The sequence below is a fragment of the Balaenoptera musculus genome, chromosome 15 (genome assembly GCF_009873245.2).
Source record: "Balaenoptera musculus isolate JJ_BM4_2016_0621 chromosome 15, mBalMus1.pri.v3, whole genome shotgun sequence".
NCBI classification, from domain to species: Eukaryota; Metazoa; Chordata; class Mammalia; order Artiodactyla; family Balaenopteridae; genus Balaenoptera; species Balaenoptera musculus.
In genome coordinates this window covers 16,794,994-16,807,048 of record NC_045799.1, presented here as the reverse complement: position 1 = coordinate 16,807,048, position 12,055 = coordinate 16,794,994, and positions in this window count along the sequence as shown.

The following is a 12,055-nucleotide window of genomic DNA, read 5'->3' as shown; positions in this document are numbered from 1 at the left end:
CTGGGCCCGTGAGCCACAATTACTGAGCCTGCGCGTCTGGAGCCTGTGCTCCGCAACAAGAGAGGCCGCGATAGTGAGAGGCCCGCGCACCGCGATGAAGAGTGGCCCCCGCTCGCCGCAACTAGAGAAAGCCCTCTCACAGAAACGAAGACCCAACACAGCAATCAATCAATCAATCAATCAATCAATCAAGACAGAGTCCTCATCCTGGTCAACTTTCCTCACTGGGGGTTCCGCCTAGAGTTCAAGCTTGGTAAATGTTGGATGGATGGATGAATGAATGGAATGCTGGGACTTTAGACTATAGTCTCAGACCAACTTGTAGGCACTCTTGGGCTGATAGCCAGTGAGAAAGGTAAGGAATCCAAGGTGAGGACACCCAGTGACTTTCACCCTGGGGTGGGTGCGGGGGCCAGAGGACTAAACCTACCCCATAGGGAGCCAGGATGCTCCACTCCTGCTGATTTTACGTACTGGGATTCTGGAAATCAAGTTCCACCCCTAAAAAGTTAGAAAACCACTGTTCTACAGTCTCAGCCACAGCATTTTGTTAGAGGGGGCATGACCTACTCAAGGGAAGCTCTGCTAGGACCGAAGTTTACTGACTCCTGGTCCATTGCTCATCCATGGCTAAATACCACAGCCAAGCCTACAGATGTGGTTCTGCCTCCAAATGGACGCCTTGCACCTGGAAGTCCAGAAACAGGGGACATCTGGCCAGCCCTGAAAGGGAAGTCTGGGATGAGGAGATGGGGGATGGGCAGCAGCAGGAGTGTGGGGCAGCGGGTGGTACCCTTGACCAGAGTGGAAGCAGGAGTGCAGCCTCCAGGTGTTGGCAGGGGGGCCAGAGGAGAAGGGACAGGGACCCCAAGGTCAAGGTGGAGCTCAGGAGCCTAGACTGGGTTCAATGAGTCAGGGCGGAAGGCCAGGACAAGGTCCCTCCCCCAGCCTACGCCAGTGGATCAGGAGTGACCACAGCCTTGAAGGATGGAGGTCAGAAGCGTCCTGCAACACGCACTGGAAAGGGCAAATCCCCGCTGGACCCATGTCCCCTCTCCCCGCATCCCGCCTTGTATGGAAGAGTAGTAGCCCGGCTGCCTCCAGATGGAGGAGGCTGGAGGCTTCCCTGTGCCTCTAGGCCCTCTGAGCAGCAGCCAGCAGAGCAGCGGCGGCGCCACCTACTGGTGGCTCCAGGGAGTACAGCTCAAGTCCAGCCAGCCTCAGCCTTAGGTGGTGGCGAGGTCAGGAAGCGCGTGGGAGAAGAGCGGATCAGCTGTTTACTTTCGCTTTTTCTACATGTTATTATGGAAAACTTCAAACATAAACAAAAGTAGCAAGAACTGTAGTCATGAACTCCCAGATACCCATCACTCCACTTCTCCAGTTAGTAGTTCATGGCTGATCTTGCTTCTTCTTTACCCACCCGCACCTACCCCTTGCAAATTATTTCCAAGCAAATCCCAGGCATCTTATCATTTCAACCTAAATGTTTCTGTATGTATCTCTAAGTATTTTTACAAGGTAACAATACCATTATCTCTGCAAATAAGAACAGAATTCCTTAATGGCATCAAGTATTTGTCAAATCATCTATTGTTTCATGAATTCATAAATATTTTTCTATAATTTATTAATCAGGATCCTGATAAAGTCTACACGTTACAACTGGTTCAATGTCTTTTTTTTTTTTTTTTTGGCTGCGTTTGATCTTCACTGCTACGCAGGCTTTCTCTAGTTGTGGCTAGCAGGGGCTACTCTTCGTTGCGGTGCGTGGGCTGCTCATTGCGGTGGCTTCTCTTGTTGATGAGCGTGGGCTCTAGGTGTGCGGGTTTTAGTAGTTGTGGCACACGGGGTCAGTAGTTGTGGCTCGCGGGCTCTAGAGCGCAGGCTCAGTAGTTGTGGTGCATAGGCTTAGTTGCTCCGCGGCATGTGGGATCTTCCCAGACCAGGGATGGAACCCATGTCCTCTGCATTGACAGGTGGATTCTTAACCACTGCACCACCAGGGAAGCCCCCGGTTCAATGTCTTTTGAGCCTTTTTAAATCTATAGGTTTCCCCTTCATTTATTGTTGTGTTTTGGGTTTTTGTCTGGGTTTTGTTTTTGTTTTTTTAACTTGCAATTCATTTGTTGAAAGAAATTGGTCATTTGTCCTGACATTTCCCACAGTCTGTATTTTGTTTGTTTCATCCCTGTGGTATCATTTAACATGTTCCTCAGACTTTCTGAGTTGTAAATTCTGTCAGTTGGGGCTGAATCTAGAGGTTTGTTCAAATTCCATTTTGATCTGTTGTCAGGTCTACTTTGGAGGGGCCATTGTATTCTGTCAGGAGGCTGGAGATGCCAACTGGCCTCCCTTCTTGTGATGTCAGCAACCATTGACCATCATGACCTAGATCCAGTATTTCACTGGGGATCACAAAACGCTGATATTCTAATACCATCACAGCTGTTTAGTTTTAAATCTGAGATTCATTATTGATTCAGAATTCCTTCCTGCAACAAAAATGGCCCATGGGAGAAAAGCCTCTTCTGGACCCTGGAAAAGTCTTCCTTTTCCAGAACTGTGTCGTCTAATAATAATACCCAGATGTAGCTATTAACACCTGAAAATTGGCCAATTGGAATTTAAAATGTGCTATAAACGTAGAATACACTTCCATTTTCAAAGACTTTGCATGAAAAAGGAATGTGAAATATCTCAATAATAATTTTATATCATTTGCACGGTCAAATAATATTTTAATATAGTGAGTTAAATAAAATGTATTATTAAAATTAATTATGCTTATTCCTTTTTACTTTTGGAATGTGGCTACTTGAAATTTTAAAATTATATATGCAGCTCACACTTGCAGCTGATATTCTATTTCTGTTGGACAGCACTGGTCTATCATTTAGTTCTCTCAGTGAATTCATGAACTCTCCCATTATTGAGCTCTACCCATGTGTCAAGCACTGTTCAGAGAATATAGTAGTGAACAAAATAGGCAATGCCCCTGCCCTCATGGAGTGTGCATTCTAGAAGGAAGAGATGAACAGGAAAACTAAATATATACTTCTAAATAATCTATGGAATAATAAAATAATTATAATAACTAAGCAACTAAGTACTACCATCAAAATTTGGGACAATAGGCTAAGGCAATATGTGGAGGAAAATGTATAGTTTCAAAAGTATTTACCATAAAACCAGAGAGAGTTAAAGCAAACAAGCTAAATGTTCAATAAAGAAGTTGGAAGAGAGCAAGAGATATGATGACAGCTTGAACTATAGTAGGGGAGATGGAGAAAAATTGGGAATTTTTTTGAAGATTGAGTCAATAGGATGGATGGATGCTTCTGGAACTCAGTGGAAAGGGTATAAACTAGAGATATAAACCTGGGAGTCATCAGCATACAGGTGGTATTTAAAGCAATAGTCAAGAGAGCAAGTGCAGATAGAGTACAGGACCTAGGTGAACTCATCAGAGCCCTCGTTCTGAACCTAAACTGGTTAAATCTTTTTGGGGGTCCCAGCATATGTTAGGTACAGAGATGCTGCATCTAACCAAAAAAGCCCACCTGGTGTGTAAACCAGAACACCGAACAAGGCATGTAATTTTCAGGTAGACCAGATGCCACCATCATCATCATTATCATCATCCATTCATTCATTTATGCAATATCTCACACAGATGGTATTATTACCCCTGTTATAGGAAAGGAGAAAGTGAGCTTTAGTAACTTTGTCCACAACAGTGGTGGGATTCTATCCCATACATCTAGTGCTGCATTGACAGTACAAGGATGCCCACTGCCACATTGTTCATAACAGCAAAAAACTGGACACAGCATCAACTGCCATCATTAAGGGAGTGTTCATACAATTATAGGTATGAGTGATATAGACTGAGACATTTAAGGTCTATTCCAAAACTCAATGATAGATGCGGTAGCGGGAACACTGCACATGGAGTCCACCACTGGGACTCAAGCCCAGCTCCACATCTGATAGGTGTGTGACCCGTAGCAAATCACATCACCTCCCTGAGCCTCAGCTTCCTCATCTGTTCAGTGGGGGACAAGACTCCCTTTCCTAGTAACCCCACAGGTTGGCAGTGACAACCACATAGAAACAGATGTGAAAGCTTTTCATTTCAATAGAGGGCTATGCAAACAGGAGTGATGGCTGCTGCTTCCAGAACTCCAAACAGGCCTGGCTCCACTCAGGTGATTCCTAGAACTCTGGGAGGCCCAGTCCTGCTAGCAGTGGGACAGGGTCAGATTTCGAGATCCCCATGCCTCTCTAGCTTTGCACACACACAGGGTATCACCCTTTGACTCCAGCTACCAGGGCCTCCCTGCCTTGAGTCTCTACTTTGAAGGGTCTTTCTCTGGCCTTCCAATGGCCAATGCTACTGCCCACAGGGCAAGGAATCTAGAGGTCCAAGAGGATGTGCCCACCTGTAGCCCCTCCCCATTCCTAGACCACGCTGCAGTTCCCCAAGTCCCCAGAATTCCCTGCCTACATGTCCTGAGCCGGCTTCCAGGACCTGCATAAATTCTTCTTTGGGTCTTTCCTCCCAAGAGTGGACTGTCCCCACTGTGTGCATCCTGCCTCAAAGGGCCAAAAGGAGGTTATCTGCATGGGGATAAGGGAGGTGGAAAGGAATGGGAGATGCAGAGTACAGTGACCATATGCATGTAGGGAGACCCCTCACGGTGCAGGACAAAGCTGGGGATGGAAGAGAAGAGGATGGGCTCCAGACCAGAGCTTCCATTTGTACGCTTGCCCCAGACCTCTCAAACACTGGGCTTGCACATAAACATCATAACACTGATCACATCCCTCCCCTTCCCTGGGAAGGCTGGTGATAAAACACAGGGAGCAAAAACAATCATTGCTGGGGCCTAATTATGGTGAGCAGCCTGTTAGTGCTGTATATAGACTCTGCTTTGGGGGAAATGTGCTGATTTATGCAGTTCCCAACATTTAAAGGTGGAGACCAGACTGTGGCTGAATCAGATGAGATTGTTCTTTGGGACAAATTACAACCCTGAGCTGAGCAAAAATGTGTAAACGATTGCCTGTCCTTCCTTCCCCTGACATGCAACTAGCTTCACCTTGGGTTCTCTGGCCATTCCTTTGAACCAAAGGCTCAAGTTGGCCACGTGGGTATTGAAGCAGAAGTCAGTAATTACAAAGCACCTGCCCTGTGCAAAGCTCTGGGGAAACTGAGGCATCTCAAACCAAGGCCTCCAGGAGCTCACAGCTCAGTGAGCTCAAACAGATCCTCTTGGCATGAAGGCTGTCTCGCTGTGGAAGATTACAAAAACGCGATCCCCTCCACACCCCATATGTGCACCTTCTTGCTGTTACTTTGAGTCCCCTTCCACTCTGACTCGGCTCAGTCAGGTGACTTGTTTTGGCCAACAGGACGTTAGCAAACAGGATGCAAGCAAAGATTTGCAAAGCTCTTGAGAAGTGGGGCTTGTCCCCTTTGTCGGCTCTTGGAATCCACCATGTGAAGAAATCTGGGCCACCCTCCTGGAGGATGAGGACCACACAGAGCTATGCAGAGAGAGACCGCCTGTCCATCATCTCAGACATCCCAGTGAGGCCATCATAAGCCAGCCAGCCCCAGTCAACCCACTGGCACACTGCAGACTCATGAGTGAGCCCAGGCTGGTCCAGAAGAACCACCCAACTGAGCCCAGCCCAAACTGCCAAACTACAGAATTGCGAACTAAATAAATGGCTATGATTTTAAGCCCTCCACAGCAAAGGAGAGGACTCAGCCAGACCTACAAAGATGAGTAGGATTTACCAAGTAGACAAACCAGGAAGGGTAAACCAGGCAGAGGGAACAGCATAAGCAAAGGCATAGAGGACTCTTCAGAGAATTATGAGTCACCCAATACGACTAGATCACAGGACCTCTGGGAAAGACGAGGCTGGTGAGTTAGGCAGAGGCCTTGCCACTGGGGACCTCAGTGCTGAATATGGAAGTTTGGACTTTATCCAGAAAGCAGTGGGAAGCCACTGGAGGAATCTGAGCAGGAGGGGGCCAAGGTGAGCTGTGTAATTTCAAGGTCACTTTGGCAGCAGTGAGGGGAATCAGGTGCCCACCGTCCACCTCCAGCAAGGGGCCAGCGCCACCAGCCTCTAAGGGATGTCAGGCAGCAGCCCTTCCTCCCTCCTCCCCTCACCTCGACCTCAGGCAGGAGGTGCTGCCGGGATCCCCAGACAAATGCACTTCAAATGAACCAAGAGAAGTCAATTTCCAACCCCAGTTTCCACGTCTAAGACAACAGCAGTGTTATCTCAAGGGCAGTGACAGGCACGTTGGATTCTCAGAGCCAGTGACAAGGGAGACAAGTGTGGACAGTGAGAAGACAGCTTTGGAAAATCAGCCTTTTTCAGAGTTGGAGAGGACCTCAAGGGCCAGCTGCCCCAGCCCCCTCTGAAGTAGGTCTCTACCACATACCCTTTCTTACATAGCTCCAGTGACGGGGTGCTCAGCACTTTCTGTGCCCAAAGTTCTTCATCACAGACTTATGATTGATCCATGCCTCCTGCTTCTGTCCACAGCAGCCTTCAGAGGTGACAAGATGCCTACTGAAACCCCTGATTTGTCTCTTCTCCAGACTGAACGTAATTCTGGAGTGATCTGCACAGAATGAAAAGGGCAGCACTTACTTCATTCCAAAAACCAAATGTCTATCGGTGTAGCCTATATAAGCTTTCATGGCAGTTACATCAGTACCACCCCACGTCACCTTGAGGACCCCTCTCTCGATAAGGTGGTATTTTGTACGTCCTTCTATTATAGCTGAACTGCAATTCTTTTCCTACGTGACAAAATGATTGAAAAACGAGCCCTAGAGCAAATGAATCTTTGTCCCTTCACCACCCCAACCCAAGGTCTGGGATAGAGTAGCAGCTCATAAAACATCTACTGAATGAATAAGCCTGTTTCCTAAAGAGTAAGGGCTATGGGATGGAACGTACTAAGCAAAACAGCCTAGTACCAAACATATGGGCTCAGGAAGAAGACTGCTTGGGTTCAAGGCCTTGTTTTCACTAGCCCTGCCCTTGTAGGCCCACAGTTCCCAAACTATGTGCCAAGACACCCCTGGGCACTGCAGCAAACACAGAGGGGTTATCTTAAATGTTCAAGGGGAACACAGTGCTATCTGTCGTACATCCACAAACTACAGCTCACGGTAGTCACAGTTTCAACATTAATTTGTGCTACGTTCCTTCTGATGACACCAGATCCTTGCAAAGCTGGGTTTTCAGTGGTTACAGTAATAAAAAACAAATACCATGTGAAAACCAAAGTGGATCAAGAAATGAAGATGGCAATGTCACACCTGAGTCTAAGTTTTGAGAAGATGTGCAGAGCCCAACAGGCACACACAACCCATTACTATGTAATTCTTCTTTAGATGGAATAAAATTTTTTCAATTTGTGTGAATTATTTTTTCCAATAATTACTAAGCTGTTAGGACATAAATATTTATAAGTAGTTGTTTGGACCTAACTACTTAATAAACAGAACTACTAGGTATTTCTTTTGGCCTTTGGATACCATGAAAAAAATACTGAGATACTAAGGATTATGGGAAACTATGGGAATCTGTTTTAGGCATTTTACATCACTTCTCTGGACCTTAGTTTCCCTAAATATAAACTGGGGGATGACAATAATAGAACATAAGGCTGTTGATAGGATTGATTAAGTGAGGATATATGCAATATTCAGGATGATACCTGGTACATAATAACTGCTGTATACATGTTACTATGACATAGAGAAGCCGAATCAGTAACTGACAAGATTATAGGGGAAATGTCTAAAACACAGCAGAGAACCATTTTCTAACATTCTCTTCTTGTATTAATAATGTGACTGCCATATACCAAGTGCTCTGACATTCATTACAAAGAGCACTGCCTGGGAGTCTTAAGGAGATGTGTTCCAGCTGCAGTTCAGCTCTGAAACCTTAAGCAAGGCACCCCCTTCTCCCTAAGCCTCAGTCTCCATATCTCTATGTTATACGTGTAGTGGTGACCCTGGAGTTGGGGGGGAGGGAGTTAAGACTCTCTTCAGGTGTGCAAACACCAACAGGGACCAGACCCCAGATGGGAGACTGACTCCTGTACAATAAATAGTACAAACCTATTTGTACCTTCCTACTACCTTCCTACTACTAGGAAGTAGGTGATTAATATTGCACAATTGATATGCTAATTAAAACCATCTTTATCAGCTTGTTGCTGCAAATTCCCCCAGGCTCTGGAGGCCGAAATCTGAAAGAATGAGTTTCTCGACTCAATCTGAGTCTACGAAACCACATGCTTCAAACTGATTCAGACCTTTCACTAAATTAGACCATCTCAGAATGTGTTGGAATAGTGAGGTTTTGCCAGCTGTATAATCAGTTCCTTATTCAATTCCTTAAATAGAGATTTGTTGATAAACCAACCTACTGTTTTTAAAATGAAGTTTTTGGAGAAAAAATAATAAAGCTTTCCTTTAAAAAAGATTTCAGTCTTCATTAGATCAAATTTCCTTTGCCTTTTTGCCTCTAGGTTTCCTAGGCACTCTGAATTTTTTTTTTTTTAATGCTGAGTTATTCCTTTATTAGATAATCATTGAAATCGACCTCATTCTCACAGAGGGGTGATTATGGGCACAGAAAATGCATTCACTCCTTTTACAAGGCTGGTGGCTGACAGAAATGATTCTGCTGGTAGCTTCAGTGGAAATGTTGCGTTTTATAAAACGAGTACTGAGATTATTATAAAGCTGGTTTTGGCATGTTTTCCTAAATTAAAAAATAATGAAAATGGAAAAATGGTTTCTCTCAGATGAAGGGCTCTACAAGTAGAAATAAGACTCCAGGGTCTAAACTCCTCTAGCCTCTTCCCTCCCCAACTAACGAAAGAAGAGTGTCACTCCCTGACCTCACCCTCCAGTCTCCGGGGCCACCCAAGTCTGTCTCTGAGCCTGAAGCACAAAGCAGACCTACCCATGGTTCCCAGATCCTCCCTGTGGGCACATGGCATTTAAACATTGTGACATCAGAATGTTTAGACTTGACTCAACAAAACAAACAATTATCTTTTGGCTTTTGAAAAATCACCTTACCCCATCCTTGAGACTGACCCCATGACCTCATAGAAACCTCTGGTAAAAGGGAAGTCCTCTCACAGTTTCCTACAAAGCTGCTAGAGCCAGATGGCCAAGGTTCAAATCTTGGCTCTGCCACTTAACTAGCTGTGTAACCTTGAGCAAATGATTTAATCTTTCTGTGCTTTGCTTTTCTCATCTGCCCAGTGGAAGTAACAACAACTGAGACATAATATTTGTAAAGTTCTTGGAAGAGGCGCTGGCATACATTATTTGACGAAAGCAAGCTGCTGGGGTTTTGTCTTGCGTCTGGCCAACAGCCGATCCTTCTTCCCTCCTGCCCATCCTGCACATCTGCACCTTAGGATGGTCTATTTACCTGGTGAACTCGCTGCTCACTTTCTAACCGTTGTCACTCCTGCCTTCTGCTGCAAACATCTGTTAGGCCTTTACATTGCTCCACAACCTTCTGATTTGTCCCAGTCTGTCTGCTGCAGGAAAGAGAGTGGGGCGTGAGAGGGTGGTCACATTCCACATCGCAGGCGAGTCCCTGGGATGGCCACCAAGTGTGGGTTCTTAGCTTCACGCAGGGAAGAATTCAAGAGCAAGCCACAGTAAAGTGAAAGAAGGTTTATTCAGGGAGATACACACTCCATAGACAGAGTGCGGGCCACCTCAGAAGGTGAGAGGCCCTGAAATATGGGGTGGTTAGTTTTTATAGGCTGGGTAATTTCATAGGCTAATGAGTGGGAGGATTATTCCAAGTATTTTGGGGAAGGGGTGGAGATTTCTAGGAATTGGGTCACTGCCCACTTTTTGGCCTTTTATGGTCGGCCTCAGAACCGTTATGGCACCTGTGGGTGTGTCATTTAGCATATGCCAGAGTATTACAATGAGCATATAATGAGGCTCAAGGTCTGCTGGAAGTTGAATCTTCTGCCATCTTGGACCTAGTTGGTTCTAACCAGTTTATGTTGTGTCCTCAATGGCTATGTCATTCTTTTAAAGGTTGCGCCCTTCCTGTCTCATGTCCTCTTGTCTTCTCCATGGAGACTGTTTTAGACCTGCCTCTCCTACCGAACCTCTGACACTCACTCTCAGCCCATCTCTCCTTCACAGTGAAAATAATGCCATAAAACAGAACCCCTCAACTTCCTTCCATACCCCTCACTCTGTCCTGCTTCCAGGCACATCCCCTCACTCCCTCACCTTGCTTTCCTGCCAGAGTGGAGAAGGTCCCATCACCCTGCCGTCTGAGGCTGGTTCTCATTCTTGGTGGGGTCTGCCAGTGTGGTTGTGCAGGGCGGGCACTGCACAAGGGTGCTTAGCCAAGGTGCCAGGAGGAACTGAAATCCAACCCATCTTTGCTTTCCAAGTCCTACCCCCTGGCAAGAGATGCCCAGACATGCATGCCCTTTCTAACTCATCCACCCAGCGTGGACCATTTTTCAAATTTGAACAAAAGTATCTTATAGGCAAGTAGGAAACCTGGCCCCAAGCTCAAAATTTCAGACACTTCTGCTTTTTCAGAGCCCTTTCTCATTCGGTTACCTCTTTATTAGCCTCTCCTTCTCTACCAGGTTCTACTGTCAGTTCACAGCTGTCGTGGCAGAAGACAACATTAAAGAAAATTGGCCAGCACTTGGAAATGAGGCAAGAAAATTACTGTGTTCTTTCAGTGCTGGGTGTTGCCAAGCAGTTGCCCCATTCCGCATTATCTGATTCTCTAGAAACTGTACACTGTCCAGTATGGTAGCCATCAGCCACATGTGGCTATTGAGCACTTGAAATGTGGCTGGTCCAAACTGAGATGAGCTATAAGTGTTAAATACACACTGGATTTCAAGGATTTAGTAAGAAGAGAAACGTCAAATAGCTCATTAATGTTTATGTTACACATTGTATTAGTTCCCTACACCTGCAACAAAGTACCACAAACGGGGTGGCTTACCACTGTAGACATTTATTGTCTCATAGTTCTGGGGTTTTGAAGTCCAAAATCAAGGTGTCAGCAGAACAATGCTCCCTCTGAAACCTACAGTGAACCCTCCCCCACCTCTTCCCAGCTCATGGTGGTGGCTGTCGATCTTCAGCGCTCCTTGGTCTGGAGCTGCATCACTTCAATCTCTGCCTCTGTCATCACATGGCCTTCTCCCTGTACGCCTGTATCATCACGTGGAATCTGCTTGTCTTAGAAGGACACCAGTCATTACTGAATGAAGGGTCCATCCTACTTCAGTACGACCTCATCTTAACTAATTACATCCGCAAGTAATGTATTTCCAAATAAGGTTACTTCAGCATACCTTAGAACAGGGGTCCTCAACCCCCGGGCCATGGACCAGTAGCGGTCCATGGCCTGTTAGGAACCGGGCCGCACAGCAGGAGATGAGCGGCAGGTGAGTGAGTGAAGCTTCATCTGTATTTACAGCCGCTCCCCATCACTCACATTACCACCTGATCTCCACCTCCTGTGAGCATTATGATGAGTTGTATAATTATTTCATTATATATTACAATGTAATAATAATAGAAATAAAGTGCACAATAAATGTAATGCGCTTGAATCATCCCGAAACCATCCCCCCCACCCTGGTCTGTGGAAAAACTGTCTTCCATGAAACCGGTCCCTGGTGCCAAAAAGGTTGGGGACTGCTGCCTTAAAACTTCAGCATATCTTCTGGGGTGACATAATTCAACCCACAACACGTGTTTAAATGATACTATGGTGAACACATTGAGTTAAAGTAGATAAAATGAGTAATTGCATATGTGGTTTACTTCGGGGCTCATACTATATTTCTTTTGGACAGCGTTGCTTTAGCAGTGTTTACTGTAGTTACTATTGATCAGGCTTCTTTACAACTCTGAAAGCATAGATGCTAACCCTAAAAACCAAGTGACCAATGAATTTTTATCCTGTAGAGAAGTAA